The 20,298-nt window shown below is 36.8% G+C and overlaps 1 long non-coding RNA gene across 3 annotated transcripts in view; it reads right to left on the bottom strand.

Annotated features, from left to right (window-relative positions):
* Positions 1-698: 698 nt before the first annotated feature.
* Positions 699-20,298, bottom strand: part of LOC146432306 (uncharacterized) — a 31,529-nt gene continuing 11,929 nt past the window's right edge. The window contains exon 3 of one of the 3 annotated variants that reach the window (XR_014854413.1): positions 699-2,427. This is a non-coding gene — a long non-coding RNA (uncharacterized LOC146432306). Of the gene's footprint in view, positions 2,428-5,266; positions 5,342-7,189; positions 7,549-20,298 lie in introns of those variants that run through there. The other 2 variants (XR_014854414.1, XR_014854412.1) reach the window with 2 other exon arrangements.

Here is a 20,298-nt window from a genome sequence, read left to right as displayed (position 1 = left end):
AACTAAGTTCTGTTAACTATTTGCATATAATTGTTAAAAAACCCTAAAAAATATACCACCAAAAAAAAAAAACCAAACCACAAACTGTATTTTTTGTAGCTTCTGAGAGTTCAAACACCATTTAGACAATCATAAAAATCAGGGGTTTAAAATAGATTAATTTGCAGTAGTAATTCCCTTGTTACTATCTCACGTAATGATAAGATAATCAGGTATAAGTATAGTATTCAGTACACACATTTTTATTCATCATTGTGAGGCAATATTGACAGCCTGGGGGCATGATGTAGACAGAGAATGAAAAAAAATTCTAAAATATTGGAGCAGTGCATATTCTACTTCCTGGAGAAGATACCAAATCAGATACAGGTATCCTTTCGATTGATTTTTTCAGTGTTAATTTTGCCCTATCTTTGCCACACAAAAATTAATATATTTGATTTTTTTAGCTTTTTACTTTATTATTTGGGATTGGTTCTTGCTTGTTTTGTGATTTATTGGTTTGTTGGTTTTTTTTTCAGTGACCAATGGTGAATTTTTTCTGAAATCCTCATGTTGAATGCATATAGCTATTGCTTATATTGCTCATTCTTGTCATATGAATTATCAGTGTCATATATTGTATGTCTTCTTATAGTAGCAGTCTCCATTTATGATACAAATTTCTTTTATTATATTGCCCTGTATTGACAGCAGATTACTTATTTTTCCAAATACTGTAAATAATCTATAATTTTTTTATTGAACTTTAAAAGTACAAGCATAATAAGTGAACAGTCATATAACCTGAAAACTGGCTTAAAAAATCTTTTAAGATGGGGGGAAAGTGCTTTTCCTAGAAAACTTTCAAAGTTTTTTTTTTTTTTTTTAAACACTGAAGTAAACCTGAGTGCCTATGTGCAACTTCACCAGCTACACTGAAGCCTCAATGACACTGATCAAGCAAGTACAAATATAAATTTGTCAAGGCTTGCTTGAAATTGCAAGAAGGACACAGCAAGTGAGATGGCAAAATAGCAACTCTGTAGTTTTCCCAAAGTCACTGGAATGATCCAGAAGCTATGAATTTTCACAAATACCAAGAAATTCAGCAGTAGCTATTTTACTGTTAAAGTGCAAGACTCGGGGAGATGAAATAGATGATGATAAAAAAAAATTTCTTTTGTCCATGAACAGAAATAGCAATTTATAGTAACTCATATCCCTGCAGACAAACATCCCTGTATAATGCAGAATACTTTCATTAAGCAAAATGTGACTTTGTCTCAACCTAATCTCCAGGTCATGACACCTCGGGGAGCCTCAGCTTGCAATACATTATTTTGTTTTTCAGCTACAGATTCAGCTTCACATTAACATGGTATGTAAAGACAGACAAAAGACAAAAAAATGCTGAAATTTAGTTGCAAAATACATATTCTATTCTTACACTAAGCAATGTATATTTTCAGTTGGATTGTGGCTACAAGTGCATGGATGTAACTTTGAAAATATAATTGGAATATGATAGATTTGTCTAATGTCTTGTTCACATAGGGAAGCTGCATGGAAATTGAAGAAACAATATAAAAATACTCTGTAAAGAAATGAAGCTGATTCTTCATTTGGAAGCATTCAGTACAAAAGGGTCTCATTCTCACTTAGCTAGTAATGGGTTAGAGGTGATTTGAGTTTAAAAATAAATACCCACAAGGGAGATATACTGTAATAATACAGCTAATTGGCAATACAAATATTATTATGCAAGTAAAAAAAAAAATGAAACCCCCATTTAACAAGCCTGCAGTACCTCTGGACATAAGAAATGCACTGAGGGATGTATTTGTTAGTCAGCAGCAGATAGATCTGTGCAGAGCACACCAGTTTGTGGAAAAGTCATTTCTGACTCCAAAGCTTTACTGGCTTGTATTTAACAGCAGCTCTAAGATATTTCTGTAGAATTCATCACTCTCACACATTGTCTTTGTGTGTCACTAGTAGCAATTAGGTATTTCACTTGAAGAGAGGAGACTGCAGCACACAAACTCCTCATTTTACCACACTTTACCCAGAAGGGAATGCGGAGGGAAAAATGTGAGAGCTTTAAAATAAACAAACAGAAAACAGATGGCAATTTTAAAAGCATTCAAAATGGGAGAATTGCTGCAAGGTTAAAGTCAAAACAAGCTCATGTACAAAGTCCCCTTCCTCACCCAAAGAGCAAATCTTGTTAACTCCAGAGAAACAGAAGTAAATCCTTCGCCACTTAGCCATTGAGACCAAACAGAACCTTTTGAGGCTCAAGAGGAGAGATGAGCCCATCCCACAGGCACCAGCCAAGCCTTGTGCTGCCATATGTCTTCAGATGTCTTCCTATCACTTACTTCTGCACAGGCAGATAGCACAATGCAAACAGGAAACTTTTCAGCACTGTTGGCCCAAATTTACCTAAAAAAAAAAAAACCAAATAAACGAAGACTGTACTAGATTTTACATTCTACAGGACAAGCCTCACCCCCAAATTCCTGTGATCCTGATCCTGTTCTAGCTAATGGAAAGACTCACTGACCTCTAGAGGAAGCCTCAAGTCAAGAGACTCATTCCCCATCCAATGGGAGGCAATACTTAGATGGTTGATGAGTTAGCACAGGAAAGTGTTTATTGAAAGTCAATATATATATTTATAGCAGCTATTATGACATAATAATCATATCATATCATTATGACAGGCATCTTAAGACATTGAATAGTAAAATAAGACACTTAAAATAATTTAAACCAATTAAATGGAGCTCATTTAAACCAATTAGAATACTCCAGTGTGTGAAAAGGTTATCAATCTCTCCAAACACACCAAAGGACAGCCTAACGCTCAGTCAGAAAATCTGGAAAGTTTGAGGCAACTTTCTTCTTCACTTTGAGCTTTTATATATATATACATATATATGTATCATATATATATATATAAAAATATATATATCACAAAGACCTAAATCAGACAGGAGCTCACACAGTTTTTGTCAGCAGGATGAAACACAGGATTTCCAAACCTCCAGCATGATAAGGGGAATAAAGGGGGAAATGCCTGATTTCCCATGTTAGCTCAAGCCTGTTTGCCTCCTTGGTTTATCTACAGTATTACATCAACTGAACAAAACATTTCAATAGGGAATTTGGCCTGACTCAATATATTGCCTTCCTCTGTACCAGTTAGAGAAAAGACGATTGTCCACTCGCAGGTGTCACTTGCAAGCATCAGTTATTTAGTTATGTCTTACAGATATTCTTATTTAGGGTGTAAAACTATCAAGAAAGGCATAAAAATTGACACTGAACCCATTTCAAATCCAGGGAAAAGAGAAACAGCTGCTCTTGGTTTGGTCTGCCATGTTCTCTACCACTGGCAGCTGCTGAACCTGCTGTGCTGCTTTGCTCAGCAAAAACAGGATACTAACATAATAGAACAGAAATAGGTTCACAGAAGTGAAACAATCAGACTCACTGGAATGCTCAAATCTGGTCCAAGCACAAACTAAGCCAACAGAGAAAGACAGTTGGGGGAAAAGAATGCAAAGCAGCAGAACTTGGAAAGGTGAATAAGGACAAAGGCAAAGGCATTTAGCACATCAAAAGGTCCTGCCCCCAAGCCTTGTACTCCATACAATGATGATGTTCCCCTGGTACAATGACCAGCGCAGCTTCATAACCCCCCAAATGCTTTTTATCCATTCTGTGTACAAAGAGCAATCTGGGACAACCTGGCAGCATCAGCAAGTCAGAGAATGGAATTTGTCTCTTTCACAGCTTACGCTGTAAAACATATTTCTGATGCAGCTGTGATTTGAAAGTGATGTGTTCCTTACTTTAGCCATCAAGTCCACTGTACATAAAGGAGAGCTCTTGCTAAACCATTTCTCATTGTCAGGAAGAGAATCTTATTTGAGCTGGAAATGAGCAGTGTTGAAACAATAATGTTTATCTGTTGCATAAATGTGAACAAAAAGTAACAGAAAACACCTCATTTCAGCCTTGTAGTATGCAATATGTGATTTGCTCAGTTGTAGTCTTATTTTTTCATGTAAACCCTCTATGGCTGCTTGGAATGCAGACAGCAAGTTGCTAATCCCACTAGTAGAGTACCCAATATGACCACAAATATAAGCACGTAAGTGGTATTTAAACAAACCAGTTTACGGCGCATTTCACATTGACTTCAACCAGCAAGGCCTGTCAGATACTTACATTTTAAGGCAGTGTAAGTCCTAGTGCTAACTTCACTTATGCAGTTAGTTCAAACAACACAGCCATCAGTTTTATCCAAAACCTAACTGATAACTCCTAGGATGCCATCTCTGTCTGTATCAATTTGGGCAATATGCATGCCATGGAGAGGGATGAATGATAATTTCTTCCTAGGAATATGTGTGCACATATGCTGTGTGTTGGAGAGACAGACTGAGTACAGAAAACTGTCACAACAAGCAGAAAACTACAATGTAACATGCTATTGATCAAGGAGATTTAAATACCAAAGCAAGAATAAAAGTTGCAGTGCAAAATGCAAGGGCCCAATACAAGTTAGGGCACACTAATGAATATGGACAGATATAGAGCTCCTTCTAAATAATCACCTCATTTCCACTCATATTGTTTCATCCCAGCATCACAATTAAAGGAAATAGACTAAGATCCCCAGATCAGCACCACAAGAGCCAACTAGACTATATAAATATGCATAAAAGATGAGAAAATGGTGAACTACACAACGAAATTCTGGCAGCACTCAATGCTTACCTAGCAGCTTGCAGATTTTAATATTTGCTATAATGAAGAAATAAATAATCAAGTCAACTATCCATGTTCAAATTGCTTAGAGATCTACAGCAATAACTCTTATGGATCCCTTCCCAGATGAGATATTCTATGATTCTATGATTAGATTACACCTGACCAAATTGCAATGTATTGTTGGATGGTTGACAAATAAACCAACATATTTCATGAGTAGAAGCAAACCATGTTTCTCGTCAAATTAAAAGGCAGTATTTTTACACAGGAGGAAAACCAAGGGTTTCAGGAAACTGTATATAATAGCCTCAGTCAAAAAAACAAATCCATAATGTTTTATAGCAATTGATCAAGATGCAACTGCAACTGATCTGAGAGTTTTTAGCAGATGAAACTCCATGGGCTTCTGTGACATAACTTGCTTTAATCAACAAGACTAGAGTAGGAATTAATCATTTTTTCCTACCTTCACCTCTTTGACACAGCACAACTGACTTGCCTTCGGTAGAGATGTCCCTGATTTTACATCTACTGACAAAAGATGAGAGGGGGGTTGAGTCCAGTTGAGTGAATTCTGGAACAGATGGATTTAAAAAAAGCTTTAACTCACCACTCATTCAGCCTATATCATCAACCACTATCAACTATGATCTCATCAGCACTTGACACCACTAATATATCATGAAGGACAAAATGATTCATGTATACACAGGTATTGCAGGCTGTATTTTCTATGTGGCTTATTTTAGGCAATCATAAGAATTATTGCAGATAGAGTTATTCTCTCAGAGGTTTTTTAAGTTCTTAAGAAAAATCAGGGTCATTGCAGGGACAAATAGCAAACGTATTGTGGTTTACTCTTAATGCTGCAGCAAAAAGCTAAAAACTTCAAAACCAAACATATACTTTAAAATGTATTAACAAACAATGCAGACCCTTTTCCTTCAGCTGTACTATGACCAAAGTGAATCAGCAGAACAAAATAAATTAATACACTGGGGGTAAAGAACATATTTCATCCTGTCTACAGGAAAAACTAAAATAAATATCAACTTATGACAAGCTTTTCATTGTGATTTAACTCTTTTGATGAATGGTTTCTGTAACAATGAATTACTCTGTGATACTATGGGTATGCCAGCACTTCACAAGGGAGAGAAAATATCTTTATACTACAACAAGGAAACAAAATAAGACAAGTTACTTTCCCAGGGAAAATGGCAAAGCTTGAAGCAGAATCCAACCCTACAGTGCCCAGTCCTCTCCACCATATTCCCCCTACTGTGCCATGACAAAACTGAAAATTATTTTCATGAGAAGTTGTAGCAACGTGTCTCTGCAGAGTCCCAGAGGTTTTTCCTTTGTTCTCCTTCTCTGTATGTTATTGGTTCTTTTGAATTATGCGCCCTGTCCTATCAGAAGTCTATTGGTGTGTACCCCTGCCTTTCTTCCCTCAGACTTTCCTGGGTTGGCTCTTCAGTGCTAACTCCCTCCCCTTTTCCCTTCCCTTATAAACCCCTGCCAGTGTGTGCTGGGGGTCTCAGTTCCTGGGCTTTCAGCCCCTCCACCTCTCCCCTGCTATCCTCCCTCTTCTCCTCCCCTGGAGCCCCACCCAAAGATCCTAATAAACCTCCCTGGAAGAACAGGAACTGTTTCCGTATGTTTCTTCGCCCCACCGTGGTTCCCGCCGGGTTTCTGTCCCCCAGTTTCCACGTCGCTGCTGCGCTCTCCCCAGACCCAGCTCCAGCACCGGCCTGCCCAGCCAGTGTGTCCCACACAGCCATTTGCCTTTGTGGCGTTGGGGCTTCGGCTGCTTTCGGGGACAATGCCTCAAGGAGTAATAGTTTATGACTGCAGACAAGCTGATATGGCTGCATCAAGTACAGCTATTCATTTGGCTATTTCAGGATATGCAGCAAATCTTTATTTCCGTACACTCGTGTTAAGAAGAAATTGCAATATTTATTTCCTTCTTCCTACGCAGGAAACGTGAATTGGAGGAACACCTCCCAACACTACTGTTTTATACTGTGAGAATGGGGGAAGGCCAGTGATTTTATATTAATAAAAATAACATACAAGTAACATCGCTAAGACTCGCACATCTCCAGAAGGCTCAGTGAAAACTGCTCCTGGAGCATATTCTAATTCTGAGCCACTTTTTCTCCTCATCCCACCAAAATCAATAAGAGGCTTGGACCTCAGAAAATTAAAAAGATATGCTAGAGCACAGCCTCTCTCCTTCAAAAACATACTCATTGTACACCCTCTTCACATTTCCCCGTCTTTTAGAAACTTTTAGTTTCTATGTGTAAAACTCTTCTTTGCACAGCATTGTCCTTTGTTCATACCAGCACATTAAATTGTATTCAGCTCCTAGTGAGCCCAGCCTCCATTGAACAACCACTGGAAAAATCCATAGAACAGATTTATTCTTTTCATTCCTCTTAATTAACTTGGTCCTCATCAGGGAAAAAGTTGCTCTACAGTTCTCTTGACTTCTGAGGTTACGCACACATTCAGTCAGGCTGGTGTCTGTACAGCCAGTGAACAGCCTGAACTCCTCTCACTTCTCCTCATGCACACAAACCTGGTGTTGAGCTTGTCTAGAACTCCAACGAGGTTTAACCTCCACTAAAGGCAAGTGCACTCCCTGGAGTGAAAGGGGCTTTTTCCCAGAATCAAGTTTTCTATTTGAGGAACCACACTTTTCCCCCATGTCCAATTGTTCTTCCTAGCAGTTTCTCTGTGATTCGGGCAGATGTGATCAATACAGGTTTCCTAGGTTAAGAAAAGAGAAGAAAACTCCTTTAGTGCTAAATGAGTCAAGGACACCTATGCTGTTTACATATTGCTCAAAACTAATATTTCTCTTGAAGCTATAATTGTCAGATACACAGTTGTTGTCCTGACTTTCTCTGACTTGTTACACAGGAGAGAAATAATTGCCTTTTTCCCTTGTGGCTTTTGTATTCTGACACAGGCTAACATTTCTGGAAGCAAGAGTCAACCTTAACAAGGCTTATTCTACAAGAATTTAGGATTGTCTTCTTAAAGTATCTGAAATAATTTTGAGCAAAACGTGGCCTTGACTGGCTGCTCCGTATTTTTATAGGAATTACAGACATTACATGCAACTCATTAGTCTCAATATTTGGTGCAACAGTAGAAGAAGAAACAAATTTTGATCAGTGTCAATCAATCAATCATACAATATTTTCAGTAGAATGACACGCCAAATTCCCAACATTCTAATGAAAGATGCTAATAAATGATGACCTGTCAGCTTGATTGCATACTGCAGTCTTTCTAGAAAGTGACTGCTTTGTAGCCCCTCTGTAGATAAAGGGCAAAAACTCCAGAGATGAAATTGACATTAGAGTGCAAAATTAAATCCACAGAGAAAAGATCCAGAATGCAGGAAGCACACAGCAAGGAAAAAACCAAACAAACATAAAAAACACCCCAACTAACAACAAAAAAAAAACCAAACCACCAAAACAAAAAAAAACCCATGACACTCTGTCGCAAGATCTAAAGTCCATCCAAACCTGCACAATAGCAAAAAATATTTGAGTGAGCACAAATTAAGCAATATTTTTTCTATTCCAGTAATTCATTATTAGTAGTGATGTTACAATAAACCTCCAGTTCATCAACATCTAGAAACCAGTTAAAGTACAGCTCATTAGAGATCATCTTTCTGTTGTGAGCCTGAAAGCTGTGATTAGCAGACAGATTCTGCAAAGAAAGCATTGAGAAATGTGATTTTATTCTACCTAGAACTTCCTTACTTCAACTTGTGCATTATTCAGCAGAAACTTTCATTCAAGTGGATATATTTAAAATAAGCCTAATCATTGGCTAGATTCAGCAGATAAGCAGTTGTGACACTACATTTACTTTCAACTTTCACTTCCTAAAAAATTAAGATGCAGTCTGATTTATGTATTCTCTCCACAGAATGAAGCAGAGTATTATAGAATGCATTTGCCAAAAGAATAAATCATGATTGACAAAAAGAAATTTGTTAATACAAAGGTTTGAGTCAGTTGACGGAAATTTTTGTCAACAGAATAGATAAAGGGATTCAGAAATGAAATTTTCAGATGAAACAGCTTTGAAGTTTCTGATGAAAAGTATTTTGTTGACAGAATGGATCAGAAGGAAAAAAATGCATTTTCTCAACACAAGGGTTTTAGCTCTTTGACAAAATATATTTCATCCCCAGATGTTTTGCCTGAGCTGTCAATTATTCTCCATGTCTGCCATTAACCAATCACTTTGCTGTCAACTGAAAGATTCCTTTAGCAGCAGCCCTGTGAAAGCAACTGTTGGTATTACAAATACCACTGCAATTAATCTTACCAAATCATTTTTTATTATGCTGTACCTAGTCCCATTCTCACCTAAAGCCAACTGAGCTAAAGATGCAAGTTGGATTTTGGGTTGAGGTTTTCTTCTCTTCCTTTATCTTTCATTTATGCACAGTATATATTACAATTTCCAGTCTTTATTCCTTGGAATACAATTTTGTGAGAGCTCCCTTTCTGTTAAGGCATTTATTCCATAGAGACACATATTGGGTGAGGAAAGGGACCAGCCTGTGCTCCTGGAACATCTCAGGCAAGTGCTAATATGTAAATTGGAATAACTAGAATAAGTCACCTCCTCCACCTCTGTAAAGGAGCTCCCACACTTTCTGCAGAGTAGCTGCTGTAGGCAGCTGTGTAGATCTATGAGTAAATAGTAGGAGGTGGGAAATAATTTTTTACTACCCCTAGCACACAGGAGGAAGAGTAGCCCAGAGTTATAAGCTTAAACTAACCAAGTACACGAAGTGAGTAAAAGGAGGAGAAACTAGCTCTTTTTTTAGCAGTTAAGTGACATGACAATCTTGATGGCTCGTATATGTGCTTTTTGTTTATATGAGTTTGTTAAGATGCTGCCACCACACTGAGAGCTGCATTCTGCAGCCATGTCCCAGTCTGGTTTGCCTGAGGTCAAAAGCAAATGTCCACAAAGATTATCTCCATAAGATATCAGCATACAATACCCCAAGGTCATTCAGGATAAAGAATTTTGTCATGCAAGTCCTATACCTGCAGCAGTGATTAATTCAGCAAGAAAGAATGTGGATTATTTTCTTCCACATGAACTGTCTTTATTTAAAAAATTGAAGGTGGATGGTAATAACAGCAAAATACCACCTCTTCGCCTGACTATGAAGTTACTGTTGGGATGAACAGAAGAAAGATGAAAATAAATACTTCTGCTTAAGAAACAGTCACACCACTGTCAAAAATTAGGGCTTATCTCCAGCTGGGTGCTGCACAAGACAAAACTTCTGAGTGCAAATAGTGAGATCACAGAATGAAGGAAAGCACAATCTGTGGGAAAACACTGAAACAGACCACGACAAGACCAGACCACCAACCTGTTTCCACCACACTTGCAAGAAACTTGACTTAGCCAAACCCCTGTCACTCACCTGACGTAGGGTTTGGATTTTTTTCATGAATGGCTAACCAGGAGCTTTGGCAGCAAAAAACAGGAAAAAAAAGCTCCACCCCCCCTTCCCCCTCCCCCCCCCCCAAAAAAAACCACACAGAAAAATCAGCTATAAACTACTTTCAAAAGATTATTCTTTTGTGTTTCCCAATGTTTGAAGAGTAATCTAAGACCTTCTTTTTAGGATACTGTATCTTATCTCATAGCTTTGTGCAAGGATGAATCATGGTTTACTTTGGAGAAACTGCATCTGTAAAATAAGCCTTTAAAGATCTTACTGAAACCTGAATAAAGAAAAGTAATGAGCAAGGTAAGCAGACAAAAGCTCTTGGAGTTCATGCTGGAAATAGGCAGAACTGTGCAACACTTGTCAAGTGTTGTGCAGCATGGCTGCAGCAAACTGAAATCTAACCCTCAACAGTTATTGTTAGTAATAACACACACTGTCAGCTTAGCTAATACAGGTTCCTGGGGCCCTCCTGATTCTGGCTTCAGCCTTCCTCTTTTTAATAGCCAGTATTTGTGTGTTCCTAGGAAAAGGTTTATCAGGATCTAGGGAGCACTATGTATTTCACTTCAAATACTTTGCCCAGTTTATTATGTTCCCTTTTCTAAATAAAACTGCTTGCTTTATTGTCACTGTCATTACAGGGCTTCATTGCATTCCCACTGGCTTCAGGGTAAAGAACTATTGCTCTGTGCAAAGGATAGCCTGGCTACACAAGTAAAATTGCTCCCTACCCAATAAATACATAAATCTAATTATCTGCAATAATAGTCCTCTCTCTTATAATCTGAGTCCTTATAGATAATTAAAGAGAGGTTAACACGGATTTTTTTTTCTCTCATTTCCTCTGCATCCAGAGTCATTCTTTCCCTGGTCACTTGAACAGTGGGGGTTAAGTCATATCAACACAACCAGTCAGTAGTGAATCCAGTACTCCTAAAGTCACTTTTTTAGCATCAAGCAGTAAAAACATTTTTCTAATGGGCTCATTTCCCAATGTTATTTCAAAATATTTCTTGGTATAAAATGTTTTAGATAGACATCAAAGCTGTTGATAGTAAAATTATTGCACCTGTACATTTTAATTGTCTAGGAATGCACATCTTCATAATTCATACTTGCAAGCTTTCAAACAGATGACTTTTCAGTGCAATGAATTTGGGAACTAATTCACACTAAACCCACAAACTTTCCATGAAGTCAAATATAGACAGAAGTGATTAGCCAGTTGGGCTCAGCCCTTGAGGACGTAGAGAAGTGTATTTGTAACTAAACTCAATCCATTTCTACCCCAGTAACAGCATCTGCATGACCCAGAGAAAATACAAATGATTTGCCATGCAAAGACACAGGCCACACAAGATTACTTTTTTCCCCTGCCCAAAAATTTTCAGTTTGGCAAAGCAATAACTCTAAACTTTCAGATTTCTCCAGTATACATGGGCATCAAAAGCACAATATTCCACTATCAAAACAACTCTTGCTGAACTCACTTTATTCCTGCTGAATTCATTTAAAGCAGACTAATTTTACTCCATTAGGATTCTAATAATGACACCTTTGAAAAAAAACCAAAAAACAAAACAAAACACAATACCTTTAAAGGATTTATTTCAAATATAATTGGTTCATAATTTGAGTCTTCTCTTTCCTCATTTTCTCTAATAGGGCATAACCAAAAAAGTCATCTATGTCATTTATGAAACTATTAGTTAGATGTTCCTAACAACTCCAGTGGCAAATATGCCATATAAAACAATGATTCTGTATATTAGAAATAAAATATACAACAATAATTCTGTACATTATAAATAAATAGCCATCTGTTTCATAATGATTTGGTTGGAAAAACAATCAGAAGTTTCAGATTATGCCCTCATATATTTTAACAGCTTTAGAAAGATCTTCCCTTTCTACTAAAGCAAAACTCTGCCATTACATTTGATGAACAAGACACATAACCAGAAACAAAATAAAGATGACAAAAATACCACAAGATGCCAGCTATCCCTCATGTTGTCTGTGCACTGCCTTGGTCATCTTATCAAGTCTCAAAAGACAAATCACTTCCACAGAATACCTCTGCAGGATTGCTTGTGCACTGGCATTTTTGGTAGCTCTTCCCTAGCACTTCAGAAAACTATTCACTTCAAAGAAATTATTTCTGAAATTCAATTACATAAGAGATATGTTAATACCTAATTAGTTGACACCTTGCATGTCATGTAATGTAGCTACACCACTCAACATCAGGATAAAGCAAACTTATCTCAATGAACACATTTGCATTTTATAGTATGACACATTACTTTGTCATATAAACAGACAAATGGGATAACACAAGAGACATTTATTATCACAAAGTGACTAATGATGGATATGTATATTTAAAGAAAACCCTCTGACAACCAATCAGGAGCCATTAGGCAACCTCATTTGTGTTAAGTAGGTCATAGCTTCCACTGCAGATGATCTTCAATCCATTCAACACTAGGGAAAAATATATCATTGAGCAAGTTCTCAAGCAACATCTCAAACTGTATTCTCCTACCTGTGGTGCTCTGACTGATTGAAAACATTTCTAAACACACCAAGTCCCTGTCATTCCACAGGAATAACCTAATAAACAAATAGAATTAAATAGCTAGTAAATTAATAATAAATGTTAGTCCCCCTTTTCCATGGCTGTAAATGAAAATCAGGGTGGCAACACTCCACAAATACATACATGAATATTTTTTCTTCCAAGAGCTGGGGGGAGATGGGACACAGTGGAGGAAAAAGAAAAAGAGAAAATAAAAGACTGATCAAGAAGGATACACAAAAAAAAAATTGACCAGAATGACTTAGTTCATATGGTTGTATTAAACTGTACTTTTAATGGAAAAATGTCTGGTCTCCTAGTCTTCACATCAGTGCTGTGAGAGAAGCAAAGATTACTTAGATAATTTGTAATATTTCCTTGGTTTTACAAAGAGCTTCACAAAGGAACCACCATTCTCACTTCAGAGAGAGGTGCAGACAGGATATGTTTCTTTAAAGATCTATAGAAAATCTAGAGCTCAATTGTGTGATTTTCCAAACTGACTGCAATCCAGCTTGCCCCACACTTTCTCCACTCATCAGACTCCTCCTCTACACTGGGTGTCTCATGCACCTGGTCTTTCTCACTTTTGTCACACAGACGGTAAGATTTGCAACTGATCAAGAGCATATCAGACTACAGAACTGAACAGCATTGTGCCAGTGCAGTCAACCTAAAGCACAGGTGAGCCTACCAGAGATAATCTCTCCCACTATCTCTGTGTCCTATAAAAGGCAAATATTTATTTTATGTTCATGATCAAATCAATGTTTTATTGTAATAATAAATACCTGCACCTCATGTTATATTTTCAGCTTTTGTTTCTTAAAATAAAGCATACATTTTGCAAGTTAGGTTCATGTAACAGAGGATAACTAAATATTTAAGCCTCTAGACACAGATTTTGCACTAAGTGAATTAGAAGTACTGAAGTGTTTGAGAAGGATTTTGGGGGAAGCATTCAGGAGAAAGGAAGCAAAAATAATTTATCGAAGAGCCAAAAGTGCCCAAAACTGTTACTGTCCTGACTCAAATTAGGACATGGACAGGCTGTCATTTTCATTATGAGGTATGTGAAACTTATGTTACCAATGAGAAAGGGCGAAGTTTTTGTTACAATTAATTTCTCCTGTTCGGAGACTTCCAGTGAGAATCTTTGGCAGTGTGGTCCTGGTGGACCTGTTTTCTCTGGGAGCACAAAAAAGAACTAATATATGAAGGGTGTGACTCTTGGGCTGCCCTGGGCATGGCCGGGAGTTGGACTTGATGATCCTTGTGGGCTCCTTCCAGCTCAGCATATTCTGGGATTCTGTTATCATCAGAATTAAAGGGTTGCCAAGTGAATAAACTACTATAATTTCAAGCACTCAAGATATATAAGGTAATTGAATTAAAACTCTCAGGTTAATGAAAAATAGATTTCTAGATGCTTTGCACACTTTAGTATAGTAACTAGAATTTTTAAATTACCCAAATATAATAATTCAACAAATAGAGATAGAAGGCTTACAGGACCAAAAATTTACATGAAAATACATGCCTTCTTCCCATAATCAGCAAAATTATGAACAAATTTATTCAGATAAACCATTTTCATTCAAAATGACATTCCACTAAGTATACAGAGAGATGATCTTTGCATGCCATTTGGAATAAATTCTATTCAAATAAGTATTTGAGCTGAATATAAAAGTTACTATGTATAACCAGCTGCAAACTGAATATTAACTTAGTGCTTAATACAGCACACATCTTTAAATGGGTTCTGCTTGTTCCTATGGTTGCATGCTCTATCTCCTTTTAAAAATAATGCCAGACTGGAGTCTGATTGTGATCTTATAGCAACTACTGAAATATGAACCCTCCTCACACATGTAGTCTCATTTAAGTCAGAATCTGTCCTCTTTTCTGTAAAAATTCATAAATATGCACAATCAAGACAAATTCTAGCCCTAGGGTTTGCAACCCTAGTGGCATCAAAGGCATTAATATGCTTTCTTCGTTCTGATGTTAAATATAAAAGTGGTTTTATATTTCTTCAGTCAGATTGATCATACATTTCAGAACAAGAACACCCATGAGAAGACATCACAAGTACTGTAGGAGATTAAAATTAATATAAAGATTCATTTCACCTTCAGGATTGTTCAGCTCACATAATTGGGGGGGATAGATAAGGGCTGTTAAAACCTTTGTAAGCACAGCTGACATTATCGGGTGGTCATGGTACCAAAGTGTTCGTCACCAAAAATGGGGCAGGGGAGTAGGAGAGAATCAGAAAAGATTCTTAGTTTGCCATAGCCAGTTTAATTCCTGAATTTTATAGACAGAGTCATCAACTTCTGTAAATAATCCATCTGCCTGAGAGAGAAGACAGTCTCCTTTTCAGCCAAGTTACACGGACAATTGACATAAGCTTTTCTTCATGACCCAGAAAATCTACATATCTTTGCTGGAATCAACACAAGAGCTTACATTTCTCCCAAACCAATCAACCATGTTGCTCACAGCATTTTTGACTGATTTGTTTCCCCTTTCTGAAGCCAAATTCTATCTCTCAACAAAAATATTTCTAAATAAAAATAGTCCAAGCTAACATTTGTTCCCCAAGCACTTACATGATTGCAAACCTATCAGTTAAACATAAAGAAATTAAAAATACAATTATAAAAGATCTTTTACTCATTTTTAAAGAGCACTAGGAAACATTCTCATGATCAAAGAGAATTTCTTTTCAGAAGAAAAAAAATTATATAGAGAAGGCATTATATTTTCTGATCTCCAAAATATGCAAACCGGAAACAGATTCTGTTTTAAGTCATGAACTATTTCAGATTAATCAAAGATTCCTTTCTGCATTTCACAAAAAAAAAAAAAAACCAAAACCCAAAGTAGGTCCAAATATCAGACCACTGAGTAAAAGAAGCATCCTAATTTTCAATGTGAAATGAAATAAACTTTTTCATTCTGCTAGTAGAGAGGCAATCTTGCATCTACTTTTTTAAAGCTTTTTTTTATTCTCAATAAAAGTAGGACAAGAATTCTAGAGATTCACAGTTCTCCAGTTTCATTGATGTTGAGTCACACATCCGAAGTTAAAAACTATTCTCATCCCTTAAATCTCTTCCACCCTTACATCCCCTAAACATTTTGAGCACTAAGACTTTCCCTTATGATTATTTGACTCATCAGGACAGAAGCTTAAAGCAGGATATGATTCATTCACTAAGCTTATTATAATAATATTTCATGACGTTGTAACAAGATACCTATTAGAAAAAAAAACAACTGCAACCACTATACAATCACAAGTTTTAACACTTCCATTACTCTGCTGTTTACTGTATGAACACGAACCCAGTTTTATGCTTATCTGCCTTTTAGTGGTTGTTGAAAAGAATGCCTAATTAGTGAAGAAAGCAAACTGCCAATGCAAATCATATATTTGCACATTTTATTGCTGCATAAGAGATCTTCCTTAACAAGTATAAAAAAAGTCTAGGACTGATGTTTACACTGAAAGAAAAATTTAGACTTTCTCATTAAAAAGGTAGAGTTGGAGACAAAAGCAAACCCGCTTTCAATTTGGCAAAGAGTTTGTTTAAAGAGCACAAATCAAGCTATCTTTTCAATTCTATATTATATCCCAGAGCAAAAGTATAAATACAAGATATTAAGAGTCTCTGCATCATCAGTGTCATTCTTACTCAATTCTAAGCTTTATATTACTCCAGTGTAACTAGGAATGAATTTAAGCTGTCTAGAACTTGGCACTTTGGCACAAAGATGCAATGTAAAATGAACAATATACTTTTGGAACTTGACAGAACTCTAATTGATCAACAGGCTGTAAATCTTTACCGAGTCAATTAAAGAGTTGTAAAGCATCATAATGCATGATAAAACATATGACATGAACACTTTCGCAGGCAATAGAGATGACCTGGAGCAGAAATTGCTGCTATTCAAATACAGTCGTTAGCAATGGAAAAGTACTGGCTTCTAATGTATGGTCCCAACTTGGTAACTGCTATTTCAGGTAACAATCATTAAACAAGCAAATTAACTAGCCTGCAGTATAGAGATAAACATCTATCTATCTGGAGTGCACAAACACATTTAATGATACACTGCATGTTATTAGTTATACGCCCTTCAGCAGGACCAAGCAGTCCAGAAATTTCTGTTTCAACACTGTCTTACAAAAATTATCTCTGCAGTTCTAAATTTGATCACATTATTTTCTGAGTGTCAGTTTTACTTGGCAATATTACATTTTCCAACATTTCGTTTTCTAGCATTTTTCCATGACTATCTGTGTAGATTAGAAAGGTTCTTAACTGTTATCTGTAATAGATTTTGCCTGTAGCAAAAATTCATGCAGGCATAATAGAACAAAGTGTACTCTGATGAAATTGCAACCATAATTTCCAGATGCCTGACATTTATTGCTTATTGCTATTAGAATTCAAGTGCCTATTTGTTTTGTACTTTGCTTTTATTCTTGCATCACAAATGTAAAATGGAAAAAAGATATTTTAAATGCTGGGTTAAGTATTACAGATCAACACAAAGCACCAGCATAATCAATATTACTTAAACACACTCCTAGGCAATTAATTTTTAAGGAATCAAATTGTTGTACCACGTCAAAATTTACAACAGTACAATAAAGGTTGTTACATTCTTTATTGTTTAATTAAAAGCAGCATTTAGCACGCATGCAGCTAACTGTTTAGACATTATGACATAAAATGCCCTGTTTATCAGTGAGAGATATATAAACAGCATTTGTTGTACACTGTACTATACAATGTCAATTAGACTTTATTAAATTTCATATGCTTATCAAATTATCAAACATAAGACTTCAAAAACCAGAGAAACATGCTGCAATAAGCACAGCTGTATCCTAGTATCTGCAATACTTTGGCTTTTCTACATAATTCAAACGTTCTGTGTACAGAACTTGAGCACAATCCATGTAGAACCACTCAGATCATACAGGCATTTGCAGAGAGGGCCAGTACAGAAGGATATAAGTTACATATTTGCCTTTCAAACTTAGGGGCAGCTGCATTAATTATGTAAACAGCAGCTCTGATGTAGGATCTGGTTTTCGCAGTAAATTCAGGTCAAAAGGCACCAGGTTTATGCAATGGAAAAGCCCAATACCCCATACCTGCCTATCTTTGCTATTAGAAAGATTTTCATAACATCTAACAAAAATCTTCCCAGATTCAGGTTTAAACTTATTACTATTTCTCCCAGTGGAAATAGAGATCAGTGGCAGTGTACCTGTTACACAGCCCCATGAATTGATCCACAGCCTTTTACCCAAGCCATGGTTGCCAACAGGAGAACTCTCTTCACTGGACAAATTCTTGCACAATTCTAGAGTTTCATCTGCCATTCTCAGATATGAGCTCTGCTCCAGAAAATTCAGCTATCTGAACCAATAAATATAATAAAAAATTCTGTAGTTTTCACTCACTCTGTTTTACATTTCTGACTTTCCCCCTTTGTTCTATTTCACTTGCAGCAAAATCAGAGCCCATAGATAAAAAAAAGAGGTGACAGAACTCCTTTGCAATCCTTGAAGAGCAATAGCAGACACCTGCACACTTGCAAGTTTTGCAGAGCACAGCACTACAGCACTATCTATATATCTGTATGATGTTAAAGTACAAAACAGAGGGATGGGGGAAAACCAGGATAAACACAACACAGTGCATGCAAGCCATATATTATGTATTGACTACTTCCATGTGGAAATTCAAAAAGCACTGACAGTTTGGAATCTCTAATCTATGCTCCTGCAATCTAAACCAGAAATGTGCTTTTATACACTTTAGAAGCCCATCTGTCATACAGCCACCTTTCAGCGCATTCCAATCACAAGTCCTATGCCTGTGTTCCTACCTTACAAGTGCAGAAATGCTGAATCTTGCATATATAAAGGTATAGCCTTAAATACCTTGCTGTAAATGTTTCAGCAGTCTCTACTCCTTTGAGTAGGTTGGTCATACCAAAGACTGAAGGAAGAAGAAAACGCTTCTGACAGACAGAAAATGTGTTTATATATCAACCTTGACTCTGATCCACCAAAAACAACTTTTGTTGCTCAGCTGTTGATTTCTTTTTCTCTTTTCTTCTTTGAAAAACTAGTTTCCAGACCTCTTCAGTGAAATAAAAAAATGAGTGGGCTTTTTTTTTGTTTAAGACAAAACAACTGCTTCTAGCTTTCAAGCACGTAAAGAAAACATAGAGAAATGTAAAGCTTAAAGGCTGAAATAAGATGTGTAAAGAAATACAAGAACCCTTATATATGGAATTATGCATTGTGTCATTTGGGTCCATGTGAGGATATAGATGCATGTGCATATATATGTGCATATAAACTCCTTGATTTGAAAGCTAATTTCACAACTTTTGCGTCATGACTCATGAATTCCTAGATTGGATAATGATAGAACTTGTCAGCCAGCACAGCTGATCCAGCACAGAGACAGAGATAAGCTGTGAAAAGGTCTGGCACAGTTTAGCTCCCCTCAGGACTGTGGGACTAGGGAATGAGTCACATTTGGCAGGGGTGTGATAGTGGAGAAGTTGCACTGTGTGTTGCCTATAATCATCAAGCCTATGGGCAAATCGTAGTTCCAAAACACCAAAGTAGAGAATTTACTGCGGGTTTTAATATTAAGATGGATGGGGTTGATGTCTTTTTGTTGTTGTTGTTGAGGTTGCATTTATTTTTCTTTTTAAGTAGGCTTATCACACAGTTCAGAGCTCTGAGCAGGCAGCTTTGAAATGGAAGAAGAAACAAGAGTATAAAACACTTACTTCATGTTCACCACACTCAGATCTAGTCAAAACACCGTCAACATCATAAAACAATGGTAAAAATGAAGAACTGCTCCTCCCTTTGTAAGGCACGGCATGATTTATGTCCACCTATCAGATGTACCTGTATTCCAAGCATATCTAGCCCCTCTATCCCAGAATATAAGGGGGAAAAAACCTTGCATATGGAATTCTAAACATGTCTATTAGAAGGAAATATTCTCTAAGAACTTCCTTGCTCTGTGGACTTACCTTTTTTTCCTTAGAGTGTGAAACCAGGAGACTTTAGACTGACATATTTGCTGACAGAGCTGGTTTTAGCCCATGTGGGCTTCCAGCTCAGCAAAAGGAACAGAGTAAAGAGGAACCCAGAGCAGTCACCAAAGTCAGAAGAAGAAACTGCTGCTTCTGACAGCAGCATGTTTAAAGAACATCTGTAGAAAGTAGTACAAACTCTCCGCCCTAAAGGCTGAGAAATGTGGATGTGGGAGGGGAAGTGAAGAAATCTTTGAGCTCTTTCTCCTCAGTGTGGATTGTTAAGGATTTTTATCATATTCACAAGATTCTCAAACTGTTTGCTTTAAAG

The sequence above is a fragment of the Lichenostomus cassidix genome, chromosome 11 (assembly GCF_008360975.1).
Source record: "Lichenostomus cassidix isolate B80296 chromosome 11, HeHo_3.0, whole genome shotgun sequence".
Lineage (NCBI taxonomy): Eukaryota > Metazoa > Chordata > Aves > Passeriformes > Meliphagidae > Lichenostomus > Lichenostomus cassidix.
This window is presented reverse-complemented; position numbering and strand designations above follow the sequence as displayed.